An 18,481-nucleotide genomic window follows, 5' to 3' on the forward strand; every position below is an offset into this window, starting at 1 on the left:
TATTTTTTATATTATAGGAAAAGCTTTATTTAATTTTTTGCAGCATATAAAATGAAAATTTTCGATTTCATATGGGAAATCACATAAATAATGCTCGTACGGAACGTGTTGCTATTTCTATACAATTAACACCCTATTATGCATATTTTATTTTTATTATTCTAGTTTTAAATATAAGTATTGTAGAAGATTTGAAATATATTTCGAAATGTAAAGATTATATTTATAAGTATAATACAATATATTCGTGAAAGAGAAATCGTATGTGTAATATATGTATATAATCTATATTTGAAATTTTATTATCAAAGATTTATATAAATGCTAGAAAGAAATAAAATTTGACTGAAGGCCATAAAAACGTAATTACATATTTCATGATTATATATTTTAATTCAGTTACTTACCTTGTATTATTATTGTGAACATGACGTAAGTGCGATAATAAAATTTGATTGAAATAATTGGAAATCTGCCCGTTCTGTAAAACGTCCTTTTTAGATATGTAGTGAAATGAAGGTATCATTTACATGTAAAATATTCAAGAATAACGACATTTAATCTCTTGTCAGTTATGCTCAAAAAGTGAATTCCTGAATCGCTGTAACTACTTGAACTTTGTAAATATAGTAGATACGATACAATTAAATTATTATTTGAAACTATTAACAAAAAATAAGTATAAACCAGTTAATGTAACAAGTTTTCATAAATACTAGGTTTATGGAATCTGTCAAAATAACGGATCGTAGACTTCTTATTTTAAATTATAGAAATTAAGAAGCTACCAAAATAAAAAATTATTCTATAAGATAATTTATGTATTATCCATTATTTATTTACTTTTATAATTTATTAAATATAAATTATAGCTAGGGTTAAATTGTATTGCAATATAAAAATAATTTATCATTTATTAAAAAAATATTTTTGATTCAAAATTTTTTATATAGATTTGAAATTGAAAAAAAAAGAAAGTTGCATCGGCCGGGAATCGAACCCGGGCCGCCCGCGTGGCAGGCGAGCATTCTACCACTGAACCACCGATGCTTCTTAAAAGGTTCTCTGATCATAGAGCTTTTCCCAAAACTTCTGTAACACTTTTCAAACCAGAATATATTTTTTTTATATACACTATTTACAATCAGATAATTCAATAATATTATACATGAAAAAGCAATTGGTGAATGTAAAATAAAATTTTTTCTTGTCTGACTTTGTTCTCTAGAAAATTTATCAAATTCTTTATGATAAAATATTTCTGACAAGAGAAATAACGATTTCAACTTCGATTTTGTCTTTCACGTAACAGTTAATGGGTAAATGTAGTTAAAAATTAATAAGTGTAATTATTAATACAGTTAAAATTTATTATTAATCAGTTTGTAATATCGTTATAATACTTTGTGATATTATTACTATTAGAAACAAAATAAAAAATAAATAATTATTAATCTTATTATTGTAAGACTTATATTTAACAATTTACATTTCCGTTATGATGGTCGTTACAAAACTATTTCGATGCAAACTGACACAACACGATTCACGAATAAAACATCACTCCACAATGTATAACGTTATACCTACAAATGATGCACACTTACAGGGCTCTGTAACAGTTGATTACATTACCATTAATTTTGTTATTTTAATATTAATTTTAGTAATAATATTAATAATAATAGAATATATTTACTAAAATACTGTGTCTAATACAAAACATATTTAAGTAAATAATTTAAAATAATGAATGTTAGAAAATAGAAATCGACGAACGGTCGAAACAGGCCGTGTGCCTTTTGTCATTGCACTTCCTCTTCCTAAGGGAAACTTCGCTGGGCCTAACAATGAGTGCCCTAAACAACGTCCACGCTAACAGGGGTGTCCTCAAGAAAAGATCGTGTCTACAAAGACACTCTTATATTGGCATTTGCCGAGAAAAGTATGAGTATTTTTTAAATCGCGCCCACTATGTTATTCGGTAAATCCTACCCCTTTTGCCGTAGTATTCCTAATAGATGTACATGAAAGAAATATATACTTTTCTAGGGAGCTACGATCTTATAAGTCTTCGACCGTAAAATATGTAACGGTTCCTACATTATTACTTTATAAATTGTCAACTCAAATCATACCACTTCACTTAGCGCAAATGCATAAAGGATAAATCATACTTTCAACAGTTACTTACGCAGAAACTTATCATAGTTCCAACAAAATTCATCATGCTATGCATTGCTATATATACCAAACACGTCATGAAATATGAAGAATAATAGTAATAGTGACTCATAACTCATGTAATAACGATTTTAGTAGTACGTATAACCGCATTCATTAGCCTATTAATTGTGAAAAATGAATGGAAAAATTGTGAATTTGTTACTTCTTGTCATCAACAAATTGTAAAAACATTTTGAAAATTTTTTAGAACTAAGTTTTTTAACACAAAATCATTAATGACATTACCTTTTTTTCAGATTACTTTTTCGTGTAAAATTATTTTTTCCCCGGTTATACTACCTAATAGGGTACATCCTGCCCGTATGTATGAACATATGTACATATAATGCACATCATATTTAAATACATTTGATACACAGAACGATACATATATTTTCATTACTAGTACGAATAAATCCTTCACATTTTATTTCTGTATTTACCACGCTAGAGTTAATCTTGATTTCAAAGCATGTATTTTTATGGCATTGGATGAATATTTTCAAAAAGAATATATGCATTCGTGAGTTATTGTAAATGAAAACGTACTAATAGAAATATGAAGGTTTTTATTTTCATTTCGATCACGAAATTCATTCAAAGGATTAATATATTTTGTTGAAAATTGAACAAGGTAAGTATTTGACAATGATATACAAAATTTATTTTTAATAGTTATTTATTATGTGTCGAGAGATAACATTTAATTAAATATTGTCAAGGTATAAAATCTGGTTTATAAATAAATGAACCAAGCATCAAATATATAAAAATATAAATAAAATGGTTTGAACGGTAAAACTAATGTCAATCACGAATTTCACGAAAATGAAAATGAATACTGTAAAATAAGTAAAATACAATTAATAGTAATTAATTGTTCTATCAAAAACATTGATCATAAATGACAGCTTTCTTTTGTTAAAACTGAAGAACATGACTGATTTTTAAACATCAGTGCGTTAAAGACTTCATACGATTTCTATTTATTTTTTAAGCAATATATTGTACGTACTAATCTTTAAAAAATTATTGTTAAATATCATTTTAAGTAAGTGTAAAATGATTCTTGTAATTGAGTTCAAATATTCATTGAATTTAAATGCGAGACATCTTTTGATATGAATTTCTCATTAACCTAACCTAAAAATAATTTATACTTCAGTTATGTGACAGCACTAATACTGCCTGTTATATTATTAAAGAAATAAATAACTTTTTGTAATGGTACAGTATGTTGTGATGAAGACTTAACCTACTTAATCTGCAATAAAATTTTAATTCTTATAATTCACTGTAGTCTCACATATGAAATTCTTAAACTAAGGGTTGTATCTGTTAAACATCTTTTCTAAACGAACTTAAACATCTTTTTGTTAAACTTTTTCTTTCACCGAATTCGCTGTGAACATAATCAGTAATAAAAATTGATAGTACAGTAAAAATAAAATAATTATTATTTTCTAAAGTAATATTATTATAAATAAATTTATTTTACCTCTCCATTAAAATCGACACTGGTTTATTTTTGTTCAGAAATTTAGAAATATTTAAAAAATAATGCTAAGTTAATTTAAAGTAATTGATATTAAATTATTAACAAGAATCGGGAGATTGAATATTAATATTTCTAATTAAATCCGTATTTATGAAATAGTAGCTCTACAACTGCCTGTTTGCAACGCGTCAAATTTTACACTGCATAATTATAAATTTAAATGTTCATAATTCTATTCCGTTATGTGATTAATTGCAAATTTACTGTTAGTAGTGATTCGTTATTTAAATACACTATCCTCAATCACGTTTTTTTCATCAAGGTTAATGAAGCTACGTATAATTCGAAATGTCCGGTCGTGATTCCATCGCTGCTTGTCTCGATTGAGTTTTCAATTTTAGCTTCGATAAACAACAATTTCAATTTCACATATTACGAACGCGTCTTCTGATCCGTTAATAACGGGATATTGCATCGTCGAATTCGGACTGCATTTCGACATTTTCAGGTAGAATTTCATTTTTAACACGAGTGTATCCTTGCAAATTCGACACTACGTTCCTGTTTTATCGGTTCGCTAATCGATTATTTATCGTGCCTTCCAGCATCATAACTTACGGACTCGCTAATCGAAATTCGTTAATTGGAACCACTAATTTGTATCGGATGATATTTTTACTTAATGTTACATGGAAACCGTTTCAAGTATTAATAATTTAAAACACAATTAAAGTCAAAATTGCAGTAAGGTTCATCTCTATCTTTCGCAATAACTGTTTTTAATTAAAAGAGCTTTCTTTTTTAAATTCTACTTTCTTTTCATAAATGTGCAATCAGGTTGTGTACGTCATCTTGTAAAATAGATAATCTTTTACTAATACATTGATAAATTTATAAGAAGTTTGTTATGTATTTAACGGTTTTTGTAGAAAATAAATTATTTTCAAACCCTTCTTAAAAAGGGTTTGAAAATCCTTTCCCTTCTTAAAAATTCTTTGGTTTATTTAGCTTTATGTATGTATAATATTTTACGGAGATGAAATATGTAATCTTGAAAACTTCCAAATTCTTAAAATTTTGAATCTTTGAATCCACAAATCTTTGCATAACTTTACAAAATTTCTTAATTAGCAAATTTCTACATATTTAAATTCCCCATTTTTTAAATTGAAAAATCACAAAATTCTCAAATTCTTAAATTCTCAAATTCTCAAATTCACAAATTTCCGAATTTCTAAACTTTTAAATTCCTAAGTGTCTAAATTTCCTAATTCCGAAATTGGTGAATTTTCAAATCTCTATACCATAAATTCAAAACTCTACAAAGATCTAAATTTTCAAATTACAAACTCTCAAATTTCGAAATTCTGACATTTCCAAATTCTCAAGTTTTTGAATTTCTATGTTTTCATATATTTAGAGTTCTAAACTAGAGTTCTAAATCCTGAAATATCCAAGTTAATTTCTAATTTCTCAAATATTCAAATTGACGAATTTCCCAAATTATCAAACTTCCAAATTCCTCACGTTCTTAAGTTTTCAACTTTCCAGATTTCTGAAATTCCGGGAAACTATAAATTTTACCAAACAATACTAAAATTAACGTATACTAGAGTTTCTGTTCACTACGTCGCCATTTTTCCAGTGAAGTTTACCATTGTCGCAAATCTACACTTTTTTATCATATAACAATAGTAACTATATAATATTTAAGAACATATGTGCATATTACTTATATCTTATATCATAAAGTCTGATATAATACGAGTCATTTTTTATCAAATTTTAAATATATAACTGAAACAAAATGTTGGAAAATCCGATTCAAATCAAGTGGGTTAACTTTAAATAATTAATTTATTGACACTCAAATAATCTTACCCTAGTTCTGTAAGTAAGTTAAATATATGTATAGCATGAACGATTAGTTGAAATTGTTTAACGTGGGTAGAGAAAAAGATTGGGTAGAATACTGAAAGAAAGTAGGTTTTTGGAAGCGAAAAATGAGTACTTGAACAGTCTAGGATTGATGACAGGAAGGGACCCAAAGTTGAGGACAAGGAAATGGGTACTGCACAGTAAAGAAAGTATTTGGCGAACATATGTTTGGAACCTTCAACAAAAGATCTTAACACGATTAACACTAAATTTACATCTTATGTGCAGTTACTTTTAAATAAATAATAGGTAGCCTGCATTTGCGTTCATATAAGATCTATGGTGCATGAATTCAATCCAGAATAAATGAAAATAACGTGAAAATCGTAGAATTTTGTCTGTAAGCTGTAAGTGTAAATCGATTCTAAACAGTTCACATTGTTTCATGGCATCAGTTTAAAGTTTGGACGTAAATGTTTGAATGAATTTGTGTGGAATTTAATACTAGGTTTATGATGAAAGTACGTAATCCTAAGTAAATACGTAAAAGATGAAATATAAAATAATTTAGACAATTATTTTACGCCTCGACAAAAGTGAACATACACTTCCACAAAAGCATCTTAATAATTTCTGTAATAGAAAATAAGGGAACTATGATTCGTCATTTTTACGCATTTCGTAAACCTAGTGTTACAGACATTCATCACTATGAGATGACAGATATTCGTTACTCTTCACCGGTTAGCCACTCGATAAATCAAACAACTACTTTAATCCATCAATTTTTCCACAACAAATTAATCCTCCTTTCATCAGATTTAATTGCCGCGGCGATGATTTGACGCCAAGGAAGAAAATTCGAAAGTCTCGACGGGAATGTCGAGTTGCTGAAGCTAGAAAGTAGAACAGGAACGACGATCCCCGTTCCTTTTCATCATCGGGCGGCTTTGGTGTCGTTTCTTTTTCGACAAAGGCCAGGTAATTTTTCATCGCCGCCGGCGACGTCGTGGTATGTGCGGTATTAGTGAGAGGAAGTGGGCAGAGAGAAGAGGCCATGGCCGATATTAAAGACACCCCTTGCTGACAAACGAACGCGGACGGTCTCTTGCAATTACCGCTAAGCCACTTACTAATTTCGCTGTCTGATAATCCATTATCTTCGCTCGTCTACTAATCCTAAATCCGACTTTCGGCTACGGTAAACCTACTAGCACTGATCCACTCACGGTGTTCTATGCCCATGTTTCTTCAGGGGTCGTTTGCATACGTCTTGCGTATCCTTACATGTCACGTCTTTGCATTGGAGAAAGATCAAATGTTCAGAAGATGTGAAATGAAACAATGTTTCAAACTTTAAGTCGTTTAAAGACATATTTGAACATATGTGAAGGCACTTGTATGAAACATTTGTAATTTGCAAGCGTTGAAAACTGTGATCGGCTCAAACGGATAAGATATGTACGTTTAAAGTAAAAAGAATATCGCATTCTGGATTGATCATAAATAAAAAATAATTATGTTTTCTAAAAGTTTCTGAATTAATTTTTGCGTTGAATTTTAAGCGATCCTTACGAAACAAGTATGGAATGGATGTACTATGGAGTAATGTCGTCTGATAGGATCCTGAGTAAGATGTAAAAGGAATCTTAATTCCTCGTAGAAAATTGGGAAAAACTATACAACGAAATTTGTTGATTTTTGGCTTAGTTTTCTATTATAGAAGATCATGGATGAAGATTCGTTGTGTTTCGTTGATGTTATGGTAAAATCTTCTGTCGAGCGACGTAAATGAATATTATGTTCATAAACAATGCTTGAGATGAGAACCAGAAGAAAATTTTCGGTGGAAAGAGTTTCACTTTTTAAATTGTAAAATTATTGGAATTTTTTCCGTTGTCGAATGCATAATCATTCCTCTCTAATTATCAAAACATATTGTGAATACACGTATTCACATCAAAATCTTCCTCTTTCGCAATTAAATATAACTCATTTAATTATAAACATTCAAATAAATATAGCTTAAAATTAGTGGAAAAATTAACGCACTAGTCGTTTTTGATATTACTTTAATCTTGTGAATCTTAACAATTCGATAAAGCTGATCCTGTATCAATATGATAAAAATCTGAAAATATTATTCTCTTCCCCTTCCAATATTTCAAAAATCTGAAATTCCATTTGCCTTTAAACGATCTTGCTATAAAAGTACAAATTCAATCAGACGGCACAAATAGCATAACAAAAGAATAATAAACGTGTCATAACAATGCGTGCTGCGATAACCTATAACATCGTATAAAATTAATTTTTCTACAACAAAAACTGAACAAAGTATATTGGTGACTTTTTATTGAAAATATTCGATAACGAACGATTAACTTTTTCAATAAATCTATTGTCCAGATTGTAACGTTTCTCTGTCAACAGAAACGCATGGCTAAAACGAACGTGAAGGGAGATACAAAAATGGACGAGCGATGAATGAAAATTACTATCGAACAAAGGAAAAAAGGATTAGCCATCGTTCGATTGGTTTAATTATTGTAACTGGAAAGCAACAAGCAAGCTGTCTAACTGGAATTACCAAACTACGCCAGTCCCGCAGCCAGATTCGTCCAATTAAGGGATCCCATACGCGCGAATTTCGAATTACTTCGCTCAACATTCCAAAGTTTCACCTCTGAATATAGTAACCTGGTACTGCATCGAAATTAATACAAACAAACGCGTAGCGCACCTGTACGAGGGTTGGTGTTTAACGAGCGGGACCGTATGTCTCTACAGGGTGTGTCTAAAACTGATGAACAAACTTTGAATGTATATTTTGTTCACCATCGGGACGAATAATTAAAGGTTAAACTTTGTTTTGGGCATCATTATTTTTTTCATAATCTGATGGTATTTGATGCAAGTAAAGTAAAACGAAGGATTATATTTTTATTTGGTAACAAATTAACAATTAATATCGAAGACGCTGAAATAAAGTTTTGGTTTGACGTGTGTGTATTGTACGTCTGACGCAGTTAATTGGTTGAGTATTTATGTAAGTTTCCGTGTAAGTCAGTTGTTGAGCACAACATTGAGTATTACAACAAAATCATTCATGAAATTCTTTTTGTTAATTTGAATAAATTATCGTATATATTTATATATTCTTTAAATGAAATTTATGGAATATGTAGGTACTTAGTAACTTATTAAAGTCTGCAATTATACTTATCAATCATCTTCATAAGAGAACAAACTTTAAAATAGTAAGTATAGTTCCTAGCCATCGAATTTGGACCATGTATGAAAATTTCACATTTATGGTTATAATATTGTGTCATATATGGAAAATTATCTTAGGCTTTACAAAATTAATTATTAAATACTATTGATAACGATAAAAACATAGCAATTTGTTACTATCGTGATAATAAATTATGTGGGTGATAAGCGAATAAGAGCTGCGCAAGCGTTTATTTTAGACCCGAGTATGGATAGCGCGTGAGGTGGAATTTGGTGAATGTCATAGAAAATGTCTGAAACATATTCAAAAGACTAGATTACAACTCTCCAACCATATTATCTGAGTTGAAAAGAATTATAGATATTTGGGAAAATAATGAAGATATAAAGCATATGATCAATGTATACGGAACATGCCGGATACAAGCTGTCACTAAAGCAAAGAATGGAAATATAAGACATTAGCATGTGTTAATAATGTACGATAGTAATGTGTCGTGTTAGTAGGTAACAAAATTATATCATTTGTGCAGACCTTTTAATTTTGAAAACGTGAAATCTACTGAAAATTTATAGTGGTCCTAATTCAATGACTAGGGACTGTATGTATTGTATGTATAGTCTTCAGCATTGAATCCTGCGCAAATCTTGAAACAGTCCACATGAATTTCACGATTCTCTACTATAACCATAGGACAATAAATGTTCCTTAATAACACTAGAACTACCGACATTAAATGCTTATTTATCGAAGAATGAAAAATAAAATGAAAAGGGAAATAAATACATACTAAAACATCAAGTTACATATAGAACATAGAACTAGTTTTTACTTCAACAAAATATGACAGACATTTCCATAAAATCACCACAATAAAATTTGGTAATATAAAATGAGAAATCTGAAACCAGTCATTTTGACAAGTTAGTAGTTCTAGTGTTAATATTACATAGTACCACAGACTTTTATTTTTATCATTTCAGGTATATCATAATAATAATAGAGAAAAATGAGTTCGGTATATTCATATGTGAGCAATATATACAACATGCAGAGGATGAAAAATAATATCATATAAAATAAATTTATAAAAAACAAAACACTTGTTTATTTGTCTTTCCATTTAAGTAAATTTACATTTTTCACGATAAAAAAGAAATTCTCAGTTTAATTTAAGAATTTTCTACATATTCCATATTAGGTACCTTTTTTCTAGTTCTCATCGTTTTTGATACCTTTTTACATATTTTGTCATGATTTCACGACATATAATTTTTGCACAATTAGTCATTAATGTTCGAACATTTAATAATTTTGTCATCTTTGAACATTGGTTACGTAGAAACATATTGCTCTTTTTAGCAAACTTTAAAAATCAGGTGTTTCATATCGATTAAAGTTTTTCCATTAGTAGTTTGAAATTGATTATAAACTTTTAATGATTATAATAAAACTACAAAACTTAAACTGCTTTTGAACACTGCTTACGTTTTAGTCAAATATTTTAAATAACGTAGTAATAAGAAAGAATTATTGATTAATTTGCTTGCAACGTAATTAGTATTAAAATTATTTAATGAAAAATGTTTAGTATAAGAAATTACGTATATTATTAAAAAAATTACTCATCTTTTAGTCAGCAGCAATTTTTCTTATTTAGTAGCAATTTTTTTTGTTTTCTTCTTTTCTTATTTATTATCGAAGGTTTGGTAGTTTTTTACGAGTTCTAAAAACTTTATGGATGGAAGAATTAATTTTTTGTACATCCCTGGGGTGCCTCTGGAATTTCTTAACAGTATATTTATATTCCTGAATCTTATTAATAATACTATTGCCTTGTTCACTCGAATGGCTTTCAGTCATCTCAAAACATCGGTTTTGAAATTTTATTAATGAGCTCTACCTGCTTGTTTGTCTGTTATAATAATGGACGCGACGGTTGCAAGTATCCTTTCGCAAATATTTTCTTAAATTCGGCGCATTCACTTTGAAATATTACGGGGTCATTACTTAATGAGACTACGTCTTTGACAAAGGGACCGGTATCAATATTTAAAAACTCAAGTATGTATCTCATTGTCTAGCGGTAGACACGTTTCGACAGAAATGACCTGCGGCTTCATCCTTTTGGGGGCAGGTACGTAGTAGGTGGCCCATTTCTCCGCAATGAAAACAGGAACCTTTTTCCCTTTTCGGCAGGCGGCACTCCTGGGATCCATGACCCATCTTGTTGCAGGTGTAACAGCGCATCGGGGGTACAGCTACAGATAGTTCCGTCATCCTTGGTCGACCCGTTGATTTACCCGGCATCAGTTGATTCCTCAATACTGGGCGCAGCCTAATTTTGTTAAAGGCTTGCAATAATTCCGGTGCCGTCGCAAAATTACATAAATGTGCCTGATTTCGTAGAGTGAGGTCAGGTATTCCATCAATTATTGAGTCCACTATTTCTTTATCTGATATTAGGACTCTGTTTGCCAAAATAATCTTGTCGAGAAAATATTCACGGAAATCTTCACTGATAATCCACTTTCTCGATTCAAATTTCCTGCGAACCTCCAATCTGCTCTCTGGAGTATCGAACTTTGTTTTCATACGGTTTAATAACTCAGCGGTGCTAATTTTCAAATCTGTCCTGGACTGAAACCAGCGTAGAGCCTTTCCCTTCAGTTTTGAACCAATAAGGATCCTTGATAAATTATCGTCCAGATTGTAGGTGGATATTAGCAAATTTAGTTGTTTCTTCCAAATTTGGAAACATTCACCACTAAACTCCGGTACCAATTTGCCAATATCATTAATGTTGAAACTTTCCCATTTCTCTGATTCTTGGCTTGGGGCAGTGGAACGTCGTAAGATGTCATTTTTTCGCTGTAATAATTCTTTCTCGCGTTGCAATAATTTTCGTTCTTGATGCATAAACTCCATCTCTTTACGCAGGAACCGATCAGAAACTTCACTTTCTTCTAGCTCGAACAATAAAGATTTACGCTGGTTTGTTGCTGTTAATAAAGACATCGCGACCACTTGAGAAAAATAATAAAAACGTCAAAGTCATACAGAAAATAACCTATACACTGAATGTCACAAAGAATATTACAAATAAAGTCACACAGAATGTTATGAATATAGTCACACAAAATAGTTCATTAAAGGTTCACAGGAGGGTTCACACAGAAAGTTTACTAAGAATGCCACACAAAATTTCGCAAAGAATATCACATAGAAACACGAACGATAATTGCATAATTTCCACAAACTATTTGGATGTTTATCCCACTTCCGAAATTGTAAGGATGGCTAAATAATACACATAGAACGGTTTAAGAAATAATATTATCGTTGGATGTCTCTCTTCGCGTTCTCACAGAATGTCTTTAATATAATGTCCTGTCGTCAGGCTTTCCCGAAGGTTTTATGGGGAACGCATCCCCACTTCGCACTTCTGAGAAAAAATACAAACTCGTCGGTATTGCGGGTCTGAAAAGTATCGACTAATAAGTGTCCTTCAAACCTAGTCCCGAAACATTTCGAGGGACTCCTTTATTTATGATGGCCCTAAACCAATTCTGACCATTGTCCGCTCGCTCTTACAATTTTTACATTTTGATTCATTAAACGCTAAGAATAACCTGATATATGGATATAAGATTTTTTTCATATTGTAAGGTTTATATTAAATAAAAGTATCTTTCACAGTCTCAGAAAATTAACTGTAAGGTTTATACTAAATAAAAATATCTTTCACAGTTTCCAATTCAATAATTACAATAAGCAAAAACAAAATCTGCACTCAGTTTTAACGACACGCTCGCCGATCCCTTTTGTTCGCACGCTCGCTTCATACCAACTTGCCAATTTCGACTCTCTTCACTCTCATTCCTCATTGTGGAGGAATGTTAATTTGTTTATATTGTTTATATTGTTTATACATGTCAATTTGTTTATATATCGCCGATCCTTCAGGGGCTCTCCCACCACTCATCCTATTTATTACAATTTCTATACTCTACAAATCTTACAATATTGTTATTAACCAACACGCAGTTATACATGTTTTAGATTTTACTTTGTAATTATTTGATGAAAATTATTTAATTTTTGAGTTGAACTATTTTTGAACTAATCAAATTAATTATATTTTAGTTCACTGCAACAATTAAACAAATTCATTATCTAAATTTAACGATATTAAAATACAGTATTTTCGTATTATATCTATGTACACTTACATAGATATGTATATAAATAAATGCAATGTAATCAATTAATTAATAGCTGGTAACAGCAAATAATTAGTCGTTCAATTGCACTTTGAAGGTTCAAACGAACCCAAAAGTTTAAATTTGAAAACATATATTGAAAATTTTTAATTTAAGAACTTAAATTTGAAAGCACTATTAAAAACTTAAATTTAGAAGGTCAATGTTGGAAAGTTAAATTTAAAAACTCAATATTGGAAACTTAAATTTTATACCATTGATTTGAAGTACTTTAGAAATATCTTAATAACAAACTGAAGTCTCTACTGAAACAATTATTGCATTAATATATTTGCTAATACTTCAATTTAGCTGCAAAAGATTAATTTTAATTTTGCAATTCAGTAATAAACATCTTAAATTAGGAGTACATTTAATAACAATCAATGAACATTGAAGAACAATTCATTTTAATCTATCCACTTCGGAGTGCTATAAATTCTGCGTAGACATAAAGAAGCTTAAAATTATAAATAACTGCAGGGTGTACTTTTTGTGCAACAAAGATTAATTGTATTATAGTGTACATCGCATCGGATTCAGGATCAAATGTTTGACATTTGTCAATTTCGAATGCCGATATATTGCCTCGTTCAATCACGTTTCGCGTCAATAGAAGCACTTCTCTTTGAGACGCTTTGTAATCCAAGCAAAAAAAAAAACTGAAAGAAAACATTACTGAAAAATTGCCTTTATCTTCTCTGTAAAAGTCGCTGCCTCTTTATACGCTTAGAGCGGTTTCATGTTGTTATTCTTTGCAAAAGATGTTTCGCGTTTTAAGTTTTGTAACTGGATGCACTTTCCTCCTGGTAACAGAGTTGAGGAGGAACAATGGTCAGGCTTTGTTGAACAAGTTCCATGATAATCTAACAAAGGCATACTTTAAATACAAAAAAATGTGCCATGCTTTTTATAAACCCTTAAAACTTTCGTGCGCAAGAACTAAAGGAGTAGATTAAATATTTGTAAAACGAATCGTTGTTGCAACGGAAAAGTAGGTTACTGTAGTCAGAAATGAAAACCGCAGAGCGTAAATGCAAGATGGATTCGTCTAATTTTGTATTCGACTGGTTCACCGTAACATGGTTTAGAGCTTTTGATATATTCTAAATTATATCTGGCTGAGTTTGCGCTTCGACTTATCGTTTCAAGAAGAAGAAATTAATTTGATAGTTTACTAATAGAGTGCAATATTCTCCAATGATTCAATGCATTTTGAAACTTATTTTATTATTGTAACAAGAAGAAAAATATGGGGATGTAAGGATATAGGGATTTAGGGATATTAGGATGTACAGATATAGGAATAAAGAAATCACGGAATGTAGAGATGTAATAGTGGCTCTCTCTATTGGCCCACCGTTTCAACTGAACGATCGTTTCCATTTGTTTTGATTCGCACGTTTTGCCTTCACCATGTTTTATAAGAGTATCAACAAATCCCACAAAAGTTTTATTCATGTAAATAAAAGGTAACACCAAGTTGAGTCACCATAGCAGCACCTTTTTGCATCTTTGGGAAAAATTATAATTTATTCATCAAAATCTTAATACCAATGTGCTCGCGTAGAGAACAGTATTGTCACATATTATAGTGCTGTTTATGCGTAATTCGCGTCGAACTCTACCGTACAGAGAAGCAGCGCAGCACCGCGTAAAGTTCAACCGTGCATCAGAGGTTAAGCACTTCACCACACTTTACAAAGCTTTCGCTGATTGTTCCATCGTCAACAAGTTTTTTGAGATTGCAGAGTGACTGCTACTTTTCACCCTTTTCTCCTAATTGTGAAACATAATATGATAAACATGAGTATGATTTATGGCACGTAATTTTATCAACTAAACGTAGAAGAATACTTATATAAAAGAAGTAAACAAAACACCAATTTTCACTAACAAAAATTGGGACTACGTAAACAACGGATAATTATGCACCAACCAAATAGAATAAGCTATAACTGGATAAATTCTTCGTGTAGTATGTAACTAGGACAAATATAAATTCATACGTCTCTCAGATATGGGTGACAGCGAATGAAGAGTCATTAAATCTAAAGATTTAATAATTTAAGGATGCGGAGATTAGAAATCTAGGAAACTATAGAACTACAGATCCTGATACCTCTGCATCTTATACCTGGTGATCTACAAATCAAAGTATGTAAGCAGGTATTGAGAAAGAATGCGATTAAAAACCTAAGGAGATAATGATACGTTTCTAGAAACTTAGAAATATAGAGACATAGGTATATACAGTTCCAGAAATACATATACGAATATAGGGACATAGGAACACAGAAACATAAAAATACAGGTACGTAGAAATGTTAATATAAGAATTTAGATATCTAGATTTAGATGGTGCTCTACTGGTATGGGGATATCGGAATTTGGAAATATAGCGATTTAGAGATACAGAGATCGAAATTAGGGTTGTCGGAGTACAGAAATATAATGACATGACTACATATACAGAGGGCTAGGAATATTGGAATTTATAAATATAGGGATCCAAAGATATCAGGATCTAAAAATGTAGAAATATGGGACATGGAATATTATATTACTTCACATAATTCTAGAATATGCGGATTGGGATAAAAATACAGAGGTCTACTTCTACTTACAATTAGTCCATGTTATATTTGGTAAGTACTGGACCTTATATTTAAGATTATAAGTAAAAAATGAAACGTGACGAAATAATAAATAATTGTTATTTTTTGTTTAATAACGTTTGACTTACATTAGGTATCCGTTCTATCCAAAAAGAATATTTTTTAAGGAAACTAAAAATGAGGAGTGGGATCCGCATGTTGTTGGGAGTAGACAAGCAACTTGTTAACCCTTTCGCTTCGGCAGTCCAGTCCGCCGAAGTGTCGTCACCGTACGGAAGCACGCGCCAGAAATGTGCACAGTGCGCGTGTTTTTTGTATATACATTTTTTAAGTCTTAAATAATTACTATGCTTAATAAAACAATTGTTGCTTTAATGTAGCAAGTATTCCTCACATTTTAATATGAAAACAGTTAAACAAAATTATATTAGTTACTTTAAAGACATTAGACTAATTACAGTTGACAAATTCTTAGCTATTTACATATTTACAAGACTTTAAAATTGAACGTTTAATATTATTAATAATGTAACACAAATTAGTTAGTATACTAATATTTAGAAATTAGTAGTGTTCTGCCGATAACGAACAATTTGTCATTGACCACAGATGGTACTTGTATACACATCATGTGGATGCCGGATATATCCGGCGCTCGTACGCACAGGTCGCCGTGTGGATGCCGGATATATCCGGCGCTCGAAGCAAAAGGGTTAAAATTGACTATTAGATTGGTTGGAAAAATATTAAGGCAAGGGAACAAGAACCGTCCTTGCAAGATGTTTGTGCTGATGTCAACTTTGATCTGAAGACTACGCCACCACTCGTCACTTAATGGTTCGACCGTAATAAACCATAAAGTATGCTGGGTCTTGACAATATATGTGTAACGGAAAAATACCAGGATAGGGGGATTGATCGAAGAAAAAAACTCTAATAATATTCATGGAAAAAAAATCTCATTATTCTTTAACGTTTTAAATAAATGAAACTAAATATTCAGTACGTTTAACAATTTACGAAACAGTGAAATATAAACTACGAAATTTTGCGTGGTGCGAGACGAACACAGAGTGTTTATCGCGTCAATGCTACGAAAGGAATGATAATCCGCTACGCTCGCGACCCTTCGATACCGAGGAACCTCCCCACTCCTTCCCTCGTTATCGCGTCTAGCGGCTTCGCTGGGCCGAATGGCCCCGGTTCGCCTTCGGAAAGGCTTGCCGTGCTCGCGGACCTGGATATTTTTTGGAAATGCGCTCACACTTTTCCCCTTTGGTCTCCCGGGCCTAGATCCCTGTTTCCAGCGACCTTACCCGTGGACCTGCGACAGAGTGCCAACCTTTCGGTCTTGCAACCCTATGCGCGAAGCCAGCGAGAATATTTGTTTCCAACAGACGAAATACAAAACACAATGAACAACGACTAAACAAACGGATAAAATGCCTCTCGTCCCTCTCGCACCACATCGCAATTCAATCGAGCCGCAATAATATGTAAAAATATAAAATTTTCGAATTGCAAATTGTCCATAATAAACCGCTGCAAAAGGTAACAATCGTTTGCTCAAAAATATTTCAAAAAATAGAAATATGGTTAAGAATGAATTCCAACAGTAATGAAATATACAATGTGTTATATTGAACAAAACAAACAATATATTATAAAAGTTATGCATTATATTGCAGAAATAAAGTACAGGATTGCAAAAATTATGTTTTATTTTGTACAAATAATATACTGCAATATTTCAGTAAAAGTAGCTGTTCCATTCTGCCAATTAAAGATATAAAATACAAAATATTCTGTTTGAGTTTAATAATTTGGCTGCTCACTGTATTAACCACGTCGTATCGGAGTCTGCTGTATTGAATAGTAATGCGGAAGTATAGTAAACAGCAAATTCGCATTTCTACGAAAAATATGGTAATGGAGAAGAAAAAAGTATTTCACTCGTTGATTTTTATAAATTTTTAGATTCCAAAATTTAAAGATTGTTGAAGACTTTTTGTATAGTATAATTTTTGACTTATATGCAAATGTTCAATTTTCACTCTTGTTGAAATATAACACATGGTAACCAGATGTGTAATAGATTATATGTATAATATAAATAATATATTGTGTAATATAATGTACTATGTAATACATATAATATGTAATATAATATGTAATATTCTCCAAATAATATAGTTTAAAAATTATATATTATAAAAATAGTATATTATAGCATCACAATAAAAAATAGAAATTATTAAATACAGGACTTACACTATAATTTTCCTAAAATTCTATTTTCGCGTATGATCGTTTCTCACGGACACGATGGTGGTTCATAGAGAAACGCACATGAATCAAGAGTGCCTTCCAACCGACGTGCATATGTTTGTATTAACTCCGCATTTCTCGTAGCCACGATTATACCTAGGTTCGAAACTCCACGCCAAGCAATTCGAAATCTGTTTGGATGTTCGCAATTCAACAAACAGAACGTCGGAGGATGGTTGCGAATGGATTTTGAGAATGGACGCCGGGACGATTTTACTGGTTACCCCCGGAGGCCACTGTTCGGCCGCGATTAAATGTCGTCGTTTCGCTTTGCTTTTCTCCGTTGAAAATTACTTTCCGTCGTCAACGGGAAAACTCTCTCGGCGAGGGTCCGCCATCGAGCTGCAGACGAGTTTGTTCGACACGTGAAAATTTTCAGCGTGGGAAACGACGATTGCCTGATAATCAGACGGCATAATGCAACCCTGTCGGC

At 31.4% G+C, this 18,481-nt stretch overlaps 1 protein-coding gene, 1 long non-coding RNA gene and 1 other non-coding gene across 4 annotated transcripts in view; 2 read left to right on the plus strand and 1 right to left on the minus strand.

Moving 5' to 3' along the window:
• Positions 1-18,481, plus strand: part of tmod (tropomodulin) — a 515,016-nt gene that overhangs the window by 339,445 nt on the left and 157,090 nt on the right. The window lies entirely within an intron of this gene.
• TRNAG-GCC (transfer RNA glycine (anticodon GCC)) lies at positions 980-1,050 on the minus strand. The gene has a single exon. It is a non-coding gene; the product is annotated as a tRNA-Gly (tRNA).
• On the plus strand, positions 13,507-16,722 carry LOC143265768 (uncharacterized). The gene is made up of 3 exons (XR_013040465.1): positions 13,507-15,416; positions 15,685-15,750; positions 15,854-16,722. It is a non-coding gene; the product is annotated as an uncharacterized LOC143265768 (long non-coding RNA).

This window comes from Megachile rotundata, chromosome 14, assembly GCF_050947335.1.
Source record: "Megachile rotundata isolate GNS110a chromosome 14, iyMegRotu1, whole genome shotgun sequence".
NCBI classification, from domain to species: domain Eukaryota; kingdom Metazoa; phylum Arthropoda; class Insecta; order Hymenoptera; family Megachilidae; genus Megachile; species Megachile rotundata.